The sequence below is a fragment of the Cebus imitator genome, unplaced genomic scaffold (assembly GCF_001604975.1).
Source record: "Cebus imitator isolate Cc_AM_T3 unplaced genomic scaffold, Cebus_imitator-1.0 Scaffold242, whole genome shotgun sequence".
Taxonomy (NCBI): Eukaryota; Metazoa; Chordata; class Mammalia; order Primates; family Cebidae; genus Cebus; species Cebus imitator.
In genome coordinates this window covers 164,053-181,187 of record NW_016107557.1, presented here as the reverse complement: position 1 = coordinate 181,187, position 17,135 = coordinate 164,053, and the positions used below count along the sequence as shown (strand labels likewise).

Sequence of the window (17,135 nt, the reverse complement as noted above, 5' to 3'; positions counted from 1 at the left end):
TGGCCCTTGGAGGTAGAAGCTCACTGACGCAGGGTTGTAAAACAGTAGCCAATCCAGTAAAGGATTCAAAGATCAATTAATCAAGAGGAAGTTTGAAAGAACCCCTCTCATTGGACAAGAGCATGAATGGGGAGAAAATAACTCAGGGGTAAAAGCTCTAGCAGTCCCAGCCTGGAGGGGCACGCCCTCCTGGTCACCATCCACTCAGTGGAAGCTGTCCTTTTTCTCTGCCTAATAAACTGCACTGCTGCACATTGTTTGGGTCCATGAGTCTTATTTGAGCTGTAACATTCACCACGATGCCGAGGCCCCCCGTCCCGTTCTTCAGTCTGAGGGAGGCCAAGAACCTGCAGCGGATCCGGTTACAAGCACACAAAAGTGATGAAGAATACTTGTGATTAAATCTCCAATTAGTATATTTGCTCTGTGAAGAAAGTATTATATTTTACTCATCTTTTAGCTCTAGTACCATGCAAGCACATAGTATCAGCTGCCCAATAAAAGCATTTGTTACATCATACTTATTATGTATATGTACAGTCAGCTCCTAACATCTTCTCAGAAATCAACATATTAACTACTTAGATGAATTAATTTGTATATTAATAGAAAGTGACTGGGTTAGCTTTGTGCAGTGGCAGTATCATAGCCAATGAGGTTTATCCAAGACGTGATTATTGCTAATTGAAAAACAAAAAAAGAAAGTTACTGGGGTATAAATAAGTACTCTTTCAGTCTAATAAGTGAATATTAAACATGCAAGAGATGGTCATCCTAAAGACATTACTCCACATTTGCTTTCTAAGCCATGACATTTCAACACAAAAGGAGATGGTTACTTTGCCAATCAGCTCCCTGTGGTTTAAATCTGCATCAGGCTCCTCCTCCAGCTGTGACAATAAGGACACCACTGTGTGTGCAAAAAGGTCTGCAAGTCTCCATCCCTCAGTCTAAATTAAATAGGGTTCCACACACCCTTACCATGTCCAGCACTCTGGAAAGATTCAGTTTTCTTTTACATTTTGAAGAATTGTTATTGTTCCAATTATAAAAAAAATAAATGGAATAAATAAGTCAAGCAATAGATGAAAGGATATCTTTGCAAATGCTTTTTTCTGTGGAAAAAATCTTACTTATTACATATGTGAGCTAGTAACCAGAATATAAACAGAACTCTCAAAACTTGCAAGACGACAAATACAATTAGAAATCATGTAGACATGAATAAACATTTCATCAGAGATAATATGCAGATGTCATATGAGAACATTAGACAAGCTTCAATATTATTATCCTTTAGAGAAATGTATGTTAAAACAATGTGATAGCAGTATACTTCAGTCTGTATGGCTAAGAGGATTTGAAAAAACAGAAATTCATTTATGATGGGAATGTAAAATCAAAGTCACTCTGGATAACAAAGTGCTATTTTCCATTACTTTTAAACTTGTAACTATCATACGACCTGGGAATTTCATCCTGGACATATTTTCCAGAGTAATGAAAACATTTATTCACACAAAACCTGGTACATGAATGTACACATCACTTTTGGTCATAATAGCCAGACAATGACTGAAAACAACAATGTTCTTGAATGAGTGAAGGGGTACACATAATATTTCATGGTGACATCCACACCATGAAAACCCTTAGCAATAACAAAAGGAACAAACTAAAACATAAACCAATGTAGATGAATCTCCAAGGAATTATCTTGAAGGAAAAGGGCCAATTACAAAAGGGTGCACAGGTTATGATTTCATTTATATAACAATATTGGAAGGGCAAATTTGCAGAAATATAAATTAGTGGTTTCAAAGAATCAGAATCAAAGTGGATATGGTGGAGAGGAGAGAAGTGGATGTGGTTATAATAGGAAAACGAGTGAATCTTCTGATAGGTAAACCTATACATGCAATAAAATTGCACAGCACCCAGGCACACACACACACAAATGAGAAGAAAATTAATCTGGGAAAATGCAAATAGATGAGTAGATTAATTCTATTACTGTCTATATCTTAACTTTGATATTGTTATAGTCTTATATTTCATTATAGCTTTCTAGAGTTTTTAATAGTTTTATAATATAAATAACCACTCTATTCTCTCAGCAGTGCTTTCCACAAGGCCAAGTCTGAAGCATTCTCCATAGTTTATATCATTTAGTTCTTGAAACAATCCTATCATGTTAGACTTCTTAGAACCACAGGTTCCAGTGAAGCAAACTGAAACCCACAAATGTGAAGGGACTTTCCTAAGACACAGATAATAGGTGGCTGAGCCCTGCTTCTGCTATGGAGGGATGGAGCACTCACCGTTTGAGCAGGAGGTACAGGACCTGTTGGGTGGGGGTGAACACTCTGTAGGTGCACAGGAAGGAAGATGAGGACATAAAAGAGGTGGCAGCTCTGGAAGGTGGGCACCAGAGGCTCCTCCTGCTGCCTCACCATGCCTACCTGATGGAATCCACCTGCAGGTCTCATCCAGATTTAGCGCTGATTTATTTCCACACTCAGTGGGACAAAGGAGGGCTGATTAAAACAATGAGCCCTAGCAAAATGCAAAAACACTCATGTTCATAACATGAAGTGAAAGTAAAATATAAATAATTTGCCCAGATATTCTTACAAATACGTGAAAGTTGATTTTACACCTGAACAGCACTGGAGTGAAATGGTGGGGCTGAAGGAAGGAAACAGACCCAGAGTCTCTTGGATTAAAACTAAATAGGGAAAGCCCAGGCAACGTCGTGTGAGTCATCAAGGTGGAGTCCTAGCAGAAGGCCTTCTCAGCCATGTCTGGGCGCTGGTTATAGAGACTGTCTCTACACTCACACCCCACGCGAGGCAGCAATGGTTATTGTTGACAGCACGGTACACCTGCCCCTCACCCAGGGAGTTGAAGTGTCCATCAGTTCTTTGACTATGTTCTGTGTGGAGCTCTGCAAAGACAAACCAGCAGTTAATCTTGCAGGCAACAGAGCCCTGCTTGTTTGTCCTGGCCTCTTCTGTCAGGGAGTCTTTCCATTCCCCAAATCAGCCACAGACCATAACTGCAACAAACAATCTGATAAGAAAATTACTAATTCTGTATATAATAGAACTCCAATGAATAAAATACCTAAAACCAAATTTAATGAAGGAAATTGAAGACATGTACAATGACATAAATGAAACATTGTGAAAGTAAATAAAAAGACCTAAGCAGAAAAACATCTATGTCAATACAAATTTTTAAACTCTTGAGATGTCAATACTTCCAATTCAGTTTATAGATTCAATGAAATCCCTATCAAATTTCAGTACCACGTTTACAGAAATAGAAAGACATTTTTCATATTCATAAGGAACTGTATGGGGCCCCAAATACATAAAATAGTGAAAAAGATCAACAAAATTGGCAAATTGACATTTTCCAATTTCAAAACTTCATGAACTTGGATTTGGTAATGGACTCATTGATATGGAACCAAAAGCCCAAGAAACAAAGAAAAAAGATACATGGACTTCATTAACATTTATTTAAAAATCTTTGTGATTACAAGAACATTACCAAGGAAGTAATAAGACAACTACGCATCCAGAAAAAGTACTAATAAATTACATACTTGATAACAGTATGTATTTATTTCATATATCTACAATATATGAAAATTCCTTACAACTCAACAACAAAAACACAAGTACTAAAACAGACATTTCTCTTAAGATGTTCAAATGGTCAACAAGCACATATAAGGAATTCGACGTCATGGGGTATTATGAAAATGCCAATCAAAACCACTGTGATGCACCACTTCAAATTGACTGCAATGGCTAGAATTTTAAAAGTGAAAGGAAAATAAATGTTGGCAAGGATGTGGAGATATTAGAGCACTTCCCTCTTGCTGCTGGGAATGTAGAATTGTTCAGCTGCTGTGGAAAATACTTGGAGGTACCTCTGAATGCTAAGCATAGAATTAACAGATGACTTAGCAACTCCATTCCTAGGTACATTTCCAAAATAACTAAAACCAAGTGCTGAAAAAATGCATGTATACACAAATTCATATTATCAATATTCATAATACCCCCAAAAAAGAACCATCTAAATATCCATTAGTAACGAAGTCAATGGAGAAAAAAAATGCAGGGCATATAAACAAAATTTTGTTCTACCACAAAGGTGAATGAAATTTTGATACAAGCTACAACCCTCACAAATGAACCCTAGAAACTTAAGTGAATGACACCACAAATAAACAGCACTAATATTGTAGGATTCTACTGATGTAAAATATTTAGAAAAGGCAAAATTCATTAAGACAGAAAAGAAGCAAGTGGGGATTTTTGCTTAATAGGTAGAGTTTTTGTTTGGAATGATAAAAAAAATTGGACATAAATAGTGGTAATGGTTTAACAACATTATAAATATAACAAACGCCATGGAATAGTAAACTTAAAATGGTTGAAATAGAAAATCTTATATAAAAACTTTAGAAATCATTTTTCAAAATAGCTCTGTAAAACATCTGGTTAAGATGACAAAATCAAGCTACTTAATGGATAAAAATATTTTCAAACTGCACATACAGCACAGGACTAGTATCTAGAATACGTAAAGAGCTCACAAAATGCAACCATGAAAAAAAAATCCAAGTGGGTAATAGGCAAAATATATGAGTTATTCCAGAGAACATACAGATGTCAAATAAACACATGAAAATATGTTTAACATCATTAGTCTTTGTGAAGTTCTGATGCAAACCCCAATGGGATTTTGTTGCATATCTTTCAGAACGGCTAGACTAAAAAATAGTGGCAAAAACATGTGCTGCTGAGGACGAGAAAAACTAGGTCACTTCTGCAAGCTGATGGGAATGTAAATGGTACAACCACTCAGGAAAAGAGTTGACAAACTCTGTAATGGACCGTGAGAAGGTGCAGGTTCCCTGGCCACAGCCATTTCCTGAAGGTTCCAACCAATTCCATCGCCTCTGTTTGGGAATGTCTGGCCACACACACTATTTCACATTTCTAGGATTCCTGGGTATCCTGATGTCTTCCCTAGGATTTTATCAGCTGGTGCAGGTCACAGCACAACAGAGCTGTGACAGAGAGACACCAGAGCTCATTAGGGGCAAGTGAAACACAGTGACAAGTGACCACGGGAACAAGCAATGTTATCAATATGCCTTTGTGGGTTCACTCCATCACCCCTTCTGGGTGGTGCATCTGATTAAACAGTTTCTATAATTCTGGCCTCTATGACAGGAGTGACAGTTGTGGGAGGTCATGTGCTGACCTAGATTCAGCAATCCTCAGAATCTGTCCCTGGCAGGGGCATTTGAATTTAAGAAGGACTAGTTCAGAACTTGAAGTCAGACACTGGTGTCTCCCCACATCTTCTAAATGCAGGGGCACAGCCGTGAGCAGAGAATCCTAGACATAGCTTCCACATGAAATGACCCCCTCATCCACAGCAAGAAGTGTGGCCACACTGAAACAGGAGTCTGATGTCCTCCAGGATCAGGGGCTTGACCTAAGGCTGCAAGGCCACTAATAGGACTGTCACCTTTGTTTAGAAACATAAACACTTAACAGTGACATCACCATATCTAGTAAGGAGTCTAGCTCCATTTTTATCTTTGACCACTGACAATGTGGAGGCTTCCACTAATCCCATCCTCAAACATGCATATTTGGCACTTTGGCTCTGGTGAGACATTTGATCCCTGCTCCCCTATCCAGGGCTCCAGAACCCTTCTCAGACCAACTACCACCTATAAGATGGGTTTATTGAAATTGTTAGGTGTGCATTTTATCTTCTTTAAGAAATTAATTTTAGATTAGTCATTGGGGATATCCCTAGAGAATTTTGAAATGCTAAAGTCTGGATCTCCAAGGCAACTGATTTCCATTCTCAGTGAAAAACAGTTACAAGTTTTATAAATTTAGATAAACTTGGCAATTTGATTCTCTTCACAAATTGTAACAAAAGACCTACTGCATTTACTTATGTTAACCATTTTATTCAAACATGTACATTTTATACAATATACCCATTTAAAGTATAGAATTCACCAGTTTTTGCTATTCTCACAGATACATGTAATCATCACCAGTTAATTTTCATCACCTGCATGATAAGCCCATGTACCCTTTAAGTATCCATTCATGTATCCTGCCATCTTCCTCCCGCAACATCCAACCCCAGACAACCAGTAATCTACCTGCTCTCTGTACATATTCCCTATTCTGAACTTCCATGTGAATGGAATCATAACATGTGAGGTACTTATAACTAGCTTTCACTTACTACAGTTTTTTTTTTTTAAGAGACATACCTGATACAGCATGTTCCAGTACTTTATTTGGATCTATGGTGGAATTGTATTTGATTGTGTGGGCATTATTAATACATATTTTGTACCATGCATTAGATGATGGATTATTTGGGTTCTACCTTTCGGCTATCGTGAATAATGTTTCTAAAACATTCGTGTTCAAAGTTTTGTGTGAACATGTTTCTATTTCTCTTTATACCTAGATAGAAACCGATGGATCATAGAGTACTTCTGTTCAATATTTCTTTTAATGTAAAAGGTTTTCTAATTTATTATTTTTTATTGTGGTAAAAACATAATATTGAATTTACCATAACCATTTTTAAGTGTTCAGGTCAACAGTGTTAAGCATATTCACATGGTTGTGCAAGAGATCTCTAAAATTTTAACTTGAAAAAGTCTAAGTTTATATCCGCTAAACACTGCTTCTACCTCCCTGCCAACTCCAGTCCCATTCTACAGCCATCAGCAACAACCTTGCTATGTTCTGTTTGCCTTTTGAGTACTTCGCAGAGTTCATGAGGGGAATCATACAGTATTTATTCTTTTACTCCTCTCTTATTTCACTCAGTTTGAGGTCCTCAAGGTTAATCCATGTTGTACCAAGTGACAGAATTTCCTTCTCTTCCCTTCAAGATGCTATTGTACATTATTTTGGATGTACACCCAGAAGTGAAATTACTGGACCATATTTTAACACTGTTTTAAATTTTCTGACATGCTTAACCCCATTTTCCAAAATGACTACACCAACAATGCACAAGCATTCTAATAACTGCAGCTTCACCAACACTTGTCATTTTCTGTTCTTTTGATGTTGGAGATTCTAATGGGTGTGAGGAAATGGCTCATTATACTTTCAATTTGCATTTATCTTATCATTTGTGATGGTGAGAGTATATTGTCATTTGCATGTGTTATTTGTAGAACTGTGCATTCAGGACCTTTGCCCATTTTTAAAACCAGGTTATTTTATTTTTGTTGAGTTATTGGAGTTCCTATAGTTCTTTTTACATTGAGAATATTAAATCCATATCACATATATGATTTGCATATATTTTGTCCCATTCTGAAGAGTGCATTTTCACCACGTTGAAGATTTCCTTCAACGTACGTCTGTTAACTTTGATGCAATCCCACTTTTCTTTTGCTTTTGTTTCCTATACTATTGGTGTCATATGCAATATATCACTGCAAATCTAACATTTTGATACTTTTCCCTTATGTTTTTTTCAAGGGATTTTACAGTTTTACATCTTCCATTCAGGTCTTTATTTCACTTTTAGTGAATATGTATTTGTGGTGTAAATTACTGATCAGACTTCATTTTTCTGCAGGTGTATATCCAGTTTTCTCAATATCATTGTTTGAAAAGATTGTCCTGGCTTCATTGTGCAGCCTTGGCACCTTTGTCTAAGATCATTTAGCCAAATATGCACTACACTTATATTCAGGTTCTCTATTCTGCTCCATTGGTCTACCTATCTGTCTTTGGTCAAGTAATGGGCCATCTTGATTACTGTTGCTTCCTATCATGTTTCTGTTTCAGGAATTGCGAAGACCCAGCTTTGTACTTTCCTATCAAGATTTCATGTTTTAGACATGAAAGGTTCATAAAACTTCTATGTAAATTTTAGAATTTTCTTCTATTTTTGCAAAAAAATCCATTAAAATTTTGGTACAGATTGCATTAAATCTGTAGATCACTTTGGGTGGTATAGACATTTTAACAATGTTAAGTCATCCAGTCTGTGAACATTGGATTCTCTGAGAATATAGAAAAAAAGCCAATATTAATTGTTCCCACTCTCGTAGAACAATTAACACGGATGTGTGACCAGATATATTGGCTTCTTCTACACACAAGAAATAAATAATTTTGCAAGGGATTCTCCAGCATACACCAGCAGGTGTCCCCTAATTCAGCTGATTTCCAACACTAGCTTAAGATAGCATTGTTGTGGGAATTCAAGCCAAGAAGAGCAGAAAGACCAAGAGACACAAGAAAATTTCTTTATCGGAGCTCCAACTGACCAGGTGGCCTTACTGCCTGTGATGGCCGCCAGCCCTGAACAAATAGAACACATTGCTTTTATATGATTGGAGGCAGGAAAACAAGGCAGGCAGGTTTTGGACAAAGACAGTAAATCGTGTTTTACAATAGTGAGCTTCATGGTCATTTGATTCTATAACCTTGCAGGTAGGAGGTTGAGAGGTTGAGGAGGACACTCGAGGAGACCACAAGAACAGGAATTGCAGAAGTATGTGCAGGCTGCAGACCTAAAGATGTGCTCTGGTTCTCTTATCTATGTAGAGAAAGGATGGTACCAGGTCTGCTTTGCCTCTATTTTCTCTAAATATACAGGTTCTATGGCTAGCCAGGAATGTGGGCTGTGAGATAAATTTGCAGCTGCAGTTAGTTGGGCTAAGCTGGGAAGGGTTACTTATTTTTGATTACTATGATTTTTCTTAATGACCTAGTCCTCATGTTAACTATTACTTATTCCATTCCAACTCTGTCTTTAACTTTATTTTCCTCCTTAGCATCAGATCCTGCAGGTTAAGATCTCAGCCTCACAAGATTGTCCCTGCTTCATATACTAGCTATAAGCTTAGGTTGCTGCAAATTCTGACTAAGTCACTTTAAATTTGGGTTCCAATGGCCACCTCCTCAAGTTTAACTCAAAAAAACACTACTTACATTTACCCATTTATTATAAAGGATATTACAAAAATATAGATGAACACCCAGATGGAAGAGATGTATAGGGTAAGATATACGGAAAGGGACATGGAACTTCTGTGACCTGTGTTTGTGTATCAACACTCTATAAACCCCATATGTTTACATATCCAAAAGTTCCCCAAAAGCAGTCCTTCTGGGTTTTTATGGTGTTGTCATTACATAGCAATTGGCGATAAACTTAACACTCAGCCCTTCTCCCCTCCAGGGAGAGGAAGGGTGAGGCTGAACATTCCAACCACCTAATTACATGATTGGTTTTGGTTCCTCCCCCTCCGCCCCCCCACCCCGCAATGATCAGCCCCATCCAGAGGCTATGCAGGAGCCCCCAGCTATCAGTCCTTTCATTAGCACACAAATGACACATCACCACATCATTTTGGATATTTCAAGTATTTTAGGAGTTCTGGGCCAGGTAATGGGACAAAAGCCAGATATATATTTCTCAATATCACAGACATCTTTCTGTTTATTTTTATCTCATTAGTTTTTTTTTTTATCAATTCTTTGTAGTTTTCATTGTTTTGCTTTCTTGGTTATGTTTATTCTCAAGCATTTGTTATGCTATTGTAAATGGAATAGTTTTCTTAATTTCCTATTCTGATTACTCACTGATAGTACAGAGAAACAAAAATGATTTCTTTGTGGTGATTTTGTATTCTACGACTTTGCTGAAGTCATATACAGTTGACCCTCCATATTTCTGGATTCTACATACATAGATTAAACCAACCACCGATCAAATATATTCACAAAATAAAACAGATAGCTTCACATTATTCCTTAAACAATACATTATAGCAAGTATTTACGTAGGACTTAACATTGTATTAGTCATTAGAAGTAATCTAGAGATGATTTAAAGTATGTAGGAGGATATGCATAGATAATATGCAAACATTGTGCCATTTTATATAAGGGAATTGAGTATCCATAAATTTTGGATTGGGGGGATTCTTGGAACCAATCCCACATACATAGGATGAATGTATTAGTTTTAAGTTTTAGAAATTGAATCCATATGTGAGATATGGCAAGGTTTCTCTTCAAACAACCACATTCTTTAATACTCAGTACCCCTGTCCTCTTTCTTTTTCTTTCCTTCTTTCTGCTTTTGCTACATGCCCAAGCAGGCCACAGAACCAGTGGCATTACCAGCACCAGCTCATAATTCCTTTCCTTATTTGGATAAAGACTGGCCCTCTAGCTCACTGCAGATGACCCCTTCTCCCTCTCCCCTCTCTCCCTTACCTGCCTACATTTGAAGTATTGGATGCGAGATTAAAAATTACACCAAGACAAAAGTATGCCAAATTGCAGGGTCTTTATTGCCAGCGGCCACAGAGGACTCACGTCTCTCCAACCTGTGGCCCCGGGCTCAGGGAGAGAGGGGTTTTTAAGCTGAAAAACCACATCCTGGTTTTAGGACCAAGAGAGTGAGGTGCGGGTGTGGGGCTGAAGGGATTCAAACATTCCGAGGGCCAGGGGATTCCGTAAATCACCTCCTGGGCAGAGATGAGGGTGGGGGTCTCCGGACATTCCAAGGGCTAGGGGACTTTTGTCACTCCAATTGTTACTTAAGTGGTTTGCAGAAGTCAAGATAAATGTTAGTTTATACATTGTCTGGGTAGTGGTGGAAATCACAGAACTTAGTTACTTATTACAAGTTGCAGGGGCCAAGATGGCATTAGTTTGGGCTGCTTATTCTGGCAATTGCTGATAAGCAAAGGCCAGCAATTCTGGCAGTTACTGATAAGAAAAGGTAAGCGGCTTTACATAGTGGGCATTTTTCAGAGCAAACTAGCAGTTTTATTTACAGAAGCAGTTATTGCTAGGAGAATGGGGCAGCCGTTAAAACTTACTTTTTGGAAACACAGCTTTGTCTTATAAAATGGTGTTGCTCAGGTTCTGGCTCTAGGCCAGCTATAGCACACCTTATCTTGTTGAACCCAAGCGAGTCAAGGAATGCACCACACTCTGAGATTGAATTATGAGTCCTTTATTAAGCCAGCAACTGAGAGTGGCTAACACCCCCAATTCTCTCGGTCCTGAAGAAAAAGTTAGGCGGTTTTTTATACACTAGTTTTAACAGGAAGGGGGAAACCTAGCTGAAACAAAGTTTTCACAAAGGCAGAGTAAGCAAAAAGTTAAAAAGGAAAACTGATACATAAGAAATAAAACACTGCCAGGTGTGAGGAGTACAGCTGTCATGGAAGACATACAACTTAGAGATATGGGGCTCTGGGGCTCACTGCAGCTGCGTTCCCAGGCTCTGCTGATCCCACTTCACTCAGCCTCTTATCAACAAAGGCATTCCTTGGTGCCCAGTGTCAGCCTGACCTTGCTTTATACTATAGTTACATACTTAATGGAGAGAAGGTTAGTAAAATGAAGAAACCAAGATGGAGTCTGTCCGGCTCAAGAAACTAAGATAAAGCCTGAACAGCTTTTAGTAAGTGAAAAGGAGAGTTAGTTTTAGCTGGCAAAGAGCAGGGTATCACAGTCTGAGAAAAAGTTTAATTGTCTAGCCAATTGGGTCTAGTTCAGACTACATGGTCCAACCCCAGCCAATGGGGAAAGGGCACAAAGGCAGGATTTGCATCAGGAATAACAATTTGCTTTCTCCCTTGTTCTATGTGCTGTTTTCATGGCAATGTGAGGGGCTTGCTTTTGCACAGAAGTAAATTTGCCTTGCTGAGAAATCCTTTGTCTGAGTGCTCATTTTCCTTATGACTCTGAGCTTAAACACAGATAATTTTTATCATCTTAGAAAAGAGCTAATTATACTTTTTCCTGTTCCATATAGATGTCATTTATATCTTTTTCTTGTCTAACTGTCTGGCTAGGATTTGTGGTAGTATATTGAATAGAAGAAATGAGAGTGAGTATCCTTGCCTTGTTCCTAATCTTAAAAAGCTTTCAGTGTTGCTATTCAGTATGTTACCTGTGGGCTTTTCATAAATGCCTTTTCCTATGTTGATGTAGTTTTCTTCTATTCCTAGTTGGTTACATGTTTTTAATCAATCAATTCAAGGGTGATACATTTTCTCAAATTCTGTTAGTATATTCTGTATTTCCAATGGTTCAAAATTATGCACTTTTATTTAAGCTTTTTGTTGGAAAGAAGAAAACAACAAAAAGCTTATTACCTTTCCTTTCTGTTTTGTTTTCTGGTCACTGGTAATACTTTGGAGAGGGAAGGGACCTCTCTGCTGTAATTTGTATAATTTCTTTTTCCTCCAGAGAATTTCACATGAACATTATCACTCCTGCATGGCCACAGATGCTTTACGTAGTTTAGTGATATCAGGCTTCATTCCGATTTAAACTAACCCCTTTACTGTGCTATAGAGATGCCACAGAAGTTGTACTGGATAACCCAGAAGATCAGGGCCTTTGTTGTGTTAGAGGCATGGACAGCAGCAGCAGCAGCAGAGGTACTTAAAGGTCATGGTGAATGCAGATTTCAGGATAACATCTAATAGCAGCTTTCCTATCCTCTTTTCTCTTTATTTCTTTTTCAAATGACTGTTCCTTTAGGAATGACCATCTGATGGTCCCAAAACTAGAACTGAATAAAATCTCACCACCAGCTCCCACCTTCAGACCAACAGATCAAGTCTCAAGCCCAGTATCAGTCACAGCTTTACTTTAAAATATACAGATAAGCCTCAGTCAAAACGTCCAACCCAGAACCACATTAAGGAGAGCTTCAGTCCAACACTCCTCCTCATAAAGGTCAAGGAATTATGCAAAATGTTAACCTTGGCCATCTGTTTACCTTGGCCATCTCGGCAGAACTGATACTTAATATGCCTCAATAATATGACACAGAATAGTCAGCACCACCTCAAAGTGGATGCTGGCCATCAAGCAACAGAACAGGTTAGCAACCCAGACAAGGGAAAACAAACCCATGATGTGGTGATCAACATGCAGACACCCTGTTTATAGTGCCAGTTGCTATGGTCACCTGAAAAGGTGTGGTACTGATGGTGATATTGATAGCTATGTGGCACACACACCAAAAGAGTATGAAAAAGCTTATTAAGCACATAACTGAGGTTTCAGGAAGAGCACGGCAAGTCCCTCAAGCAGGTGTGAAATGTCTAGGGAGAACAAACAAAGTAGCACTAATACCTATTATGATTGCCAGTGCAGAAATCCACATATAAACACCAGCAAACCATGGTGAAGAACATATTAAAAGCATTATTCACTTGAGCCTGGGAGGCAGAGGTTACAGTGAGTCAAGATCGTGCTACTAAACTCCAGCCTGGGTAACAGCCCTGTGTCAAAACTAAAATAAAATAAAATAAAATAAAATAATAAAGAAAAAGGTATTATTTAATATAACCAAGTGATATTTATTCCTGGAAGGGAAGGATGGTTCAACATATGAAAATCATCAATGTAATAATACACCAGGCTGCACTATATAAAAATGATGAAAAAATGACAATCATCTCAATTGATGCATAAAATCATTGCATGAAATTCAATACTCATTCATGATAAACAACCAAAACATACTATGAAAAAAAGACAGCTTCCTCAACCTGCTATAAGCCATGCATGAAAAGCCCCCTACGTAATTTTGATGGCAAAAAAACTGGATTTTTAGTATCTAATATCAGAAACAAAACAAGGTTATCTGCTTTCACTAGTTCCATACCAAGCAAGAAAATAAACTGAAAGCATTCCAGGTTTAAGAATATATACAAACACAGTACCTCAGACAAATATACAAAATTACATTTTGTCACTGTATATATAAGTGCATAACCCCAGACACAGACACATAAACTCGCAAACCTGCAGATATAAAGGGCCCAAGAGACACTAACTGATACTCCCAGAGAAACAGACACCAGGCCTGCACTTTGCTCCAGGTTTCTCTGCTTCCTTGGGAATAATCACCATGATACATTTTGCTTTTTGTTTGTTTGTTTCTCTTCTAGAATGTCAGGTTGGAGGGGACAGTGATATTAACAGAGCTTTGTTCACCATATGAATTAGAGAACCTGTTAAACAGAAGAAATGAACAATTATTGAATATTAGGAGTCAGACATATACAAATAGGTTTCACACAAACCTCATCATAGGTCCACATATAATTGATCTTCAAAGAGTGAATTGTTCTCACCCCCATTCTATGTGGTAGAGGAGTGCCTCCTAGCTCCCAAACCTCTCATAAAAGGTGGCTCTTCAGCAATCCTGACAGGGAAAGTATTTCACCCTACATGAACATAAAGTACAAAAATCCCTTCTATACAAAATCACAAAATGGGAGTTGAAGGATTTAAAAGAGCAAGACTGAAATAGATTGAGTAATGATGCTCAAGCCCTCCAAACTGCTATAAATATTTCTAGGAACATGTCCCTTATGACCTGCCCCTTTCTCAGCTCGTTTCCATGGAGAACTCAGTGAGGGTGGCAAAGGTGTGTATCCCATGGCTTAGCCACCATGCCCTACACGGTGCTCTCCTTGGTAGTCATCCTCCACTGAGGTCTTACTTGTCACCAGACCTCACTTCAGGTATTCTCTTGAGGCCCACCATATTCCCTCAAGCCTTGCATGGCTGCCGCTTGACCTACATCTGCTCTTGTAGGAGGGTGGGAGCCTAGAAAACTCAGACCACAGGTCTTCAAGCAAGATAAAGATCACTTCTGGGACCTAAGGAAAGACAGGAAGTTTTTTTGAGGTCAGACGAAAACCTGGCTGCCCGTGTTTTGTCAGTGCTCTTGCATGGCACTGGCTTGCTACCCAAGAAACAGGGAGCACTACCTCTGACAAAGGAGGATTCAACACCCACACACCTGCACAATTTAACAGAGATAGAAATCTTCAGTGGTTCCAGGATGCAGTTTCTTGGGAGTCCAGGATACCTTGTGGTGTCAGAAAACTTAAGATAGGTAAGTTTAAAAGGGCAAACAGTTTGAGTGTGTCCTTCAGCTAAGATATGGGAAGGCATATCTTTGTGACTCCATTAGCGGTTTTGAGACTATTCTGACTGTAGTGGTTGATGCAGAGCCGATGGTGATGGGACATTGGTTACTGTGGGTTTAGGGGGCATGTGTCCCAGCACACAAGTTCTGCCACTGCTTCTTCAGCCCTGTCAGCCCACAGCGACCTGGGATTGCTACAGAGAGATTTTCCAGTGTGTGACAGACAAAAATGTTTCTGGCTGTGGTGGTTGGTGCAGAGCTGATGATGGGACAGTGGGTACTGTGTGTTTAAGGAGCGTGTGTCCCAGGACACAGGTTCTGCCACTGTTTCTTCAGTGCTGTCAGTGTACAGCCACCTGGGATTGCTACAAAGAAACTTTCTAGTGTGAGAAACATGAGAATTTTTAAGCACATTTACCAGCAAGCATCTGCAGCACAGGCTTGCAATGAGAAAGTGGGGGCTGGAAATGACCTCAAGACAACCGTGAAAAGAAATGATGCTGATGCCCGTGAATTAGAACGTCTATAGGCAGATTCTAACTGAGAGAACTATGAGATGCAACTCTGTTTCAGAAAGACAGCATTTGCAAATATCTGACCCACGGGCATGGATAGGACCTCAAAAATAGATTCTAGGATCCCTCTTAATTCTACCCAGTCATGTTTCTGAGCCAAGGGCAGATACTGCCCTAAAGGGTGTTTCCTAATTTCAAACTGAGTTCCAAGAAAAACCTGTTGAGGTCCAAATCCATCATCCCCAGTTCTTGAGCTCATCCTAAGAAGGATCCCAGGGTGGTGGAAAGAAGGATTACACATGCAATGGAAGGCACTCCCATATGGCTGCAGCTTAAGAAGTTGCTCACCAGTGTAAATGTTTTCCTGGTCTCAAAATGAACTGGGGGAAGAAGAATTTCCCACATCTTTACATTTATAGGGTTTCTTTCCAGTATACATTCTCCTGTGTGCCGAAAGACTGTGTGAAAGCTTTTCCAAAGTTCTTACACTCAGGATTTCTCTCCACTGAGTCCTTTCATATATTCACTCCATAGAGGAGAACTGAACACTTTCCCATGCTTTTTTTTTTTTTTTTTCTCCAGATTTCACTGCAGCAAGAGTCCTTGGCTTTGCAATGAATTAGGTCAACTGAAGGCTTGCTCACAATGTTTACATTCATATGGTTTTCCACCAATGTGAGTTATTTCCTGTGTTCAAAATAGACTGAGAGAACTGAGGGTTTGAAAGCAATGTTTATATTCAAGCAGTTTCTCTGCAGTATAAGTTCTTTTATACATTCACAATAAGTGGAACTCCTGAAGGCCGTTCATTGTTTTCATTCTTAGGCTTTTTCGACACTGAGTCTTTTCATGTCCTCAAAAGTGAATGGAAGAAATAAAGGCTTTTCCACATTGTTTACATCCATAAGATTTCTCTCCAGTATGAGTTCTTTCATGTTCATGGTTGACTACATGAGAAAACTCATAGTGGAAAGAAACCTTATGTAAAGGACCACTCAGGGAAGTGGCGTAGACCTGGAGTGCCCTCGTGCTCATGCAGATCTTCAGGCTGGAAGTAAAAGTCGGTCACTGCCTTTCTGCTGAGTGGGAATCCTGGAGTGCTGGGATAGGAGGGTGGGGAGAGAGGGGAGAGGTCAGAGGGCACACCGAGCTCCAGGGGGCTTGGCTGCAAACCCAGCAGGCGGCAGTGGAGGAAGGGGTGAGTCATGCCCAGCCCATGAAGGGTGCCTTTCCACCACATTTCCATTTCTAGCACACAAATACACTCCCCTCTCACTCAACAGGTTTCATCCATCCGTGTTCAGCGAGTACTCTGTGCCCGGGCAACCATGACTGGGAATCCAGCTTTTTGTGCTTAATTGCTATGGTGCCTGTACAGCAAACATTTTCTGAGGATCTCACTGGTTATTTTCCACAGGGCCCATTCCCCGCCCCTCTCAGTCCAGCCCTATGCTCAGGAGGCTGCCCCAGGGGCTGTTCCTTGCCTTTGGGCTTCTAGTTGATTCATTGAAGGTTGGCTTTTTTAAAAATTAGGAACAATTGTATTGCAGAATAATGTGCATATGCTAAAATGCACAGATCTTTGTGTGAATATTT

General features: G+C 39.2%; 1 non-coding gene across 1 annotated transcript; it reads left to right on the top strand.

The window, feature by feature from the left end:
* Nucleotides 1–623: 623 nt before the first annotated feature.
* LOC119466945 lies at nucleotides 624–762 on the top strand. Its single transcript, XR_005195456.1, has one exon. It is a non-coding gene; the product is annotated as a U4 spliceosomal RNA (small nuclear RNA).
* The last annotated feature ends 16,373 nt before the right edge of the window (nucleotides 763–17,135 follow it).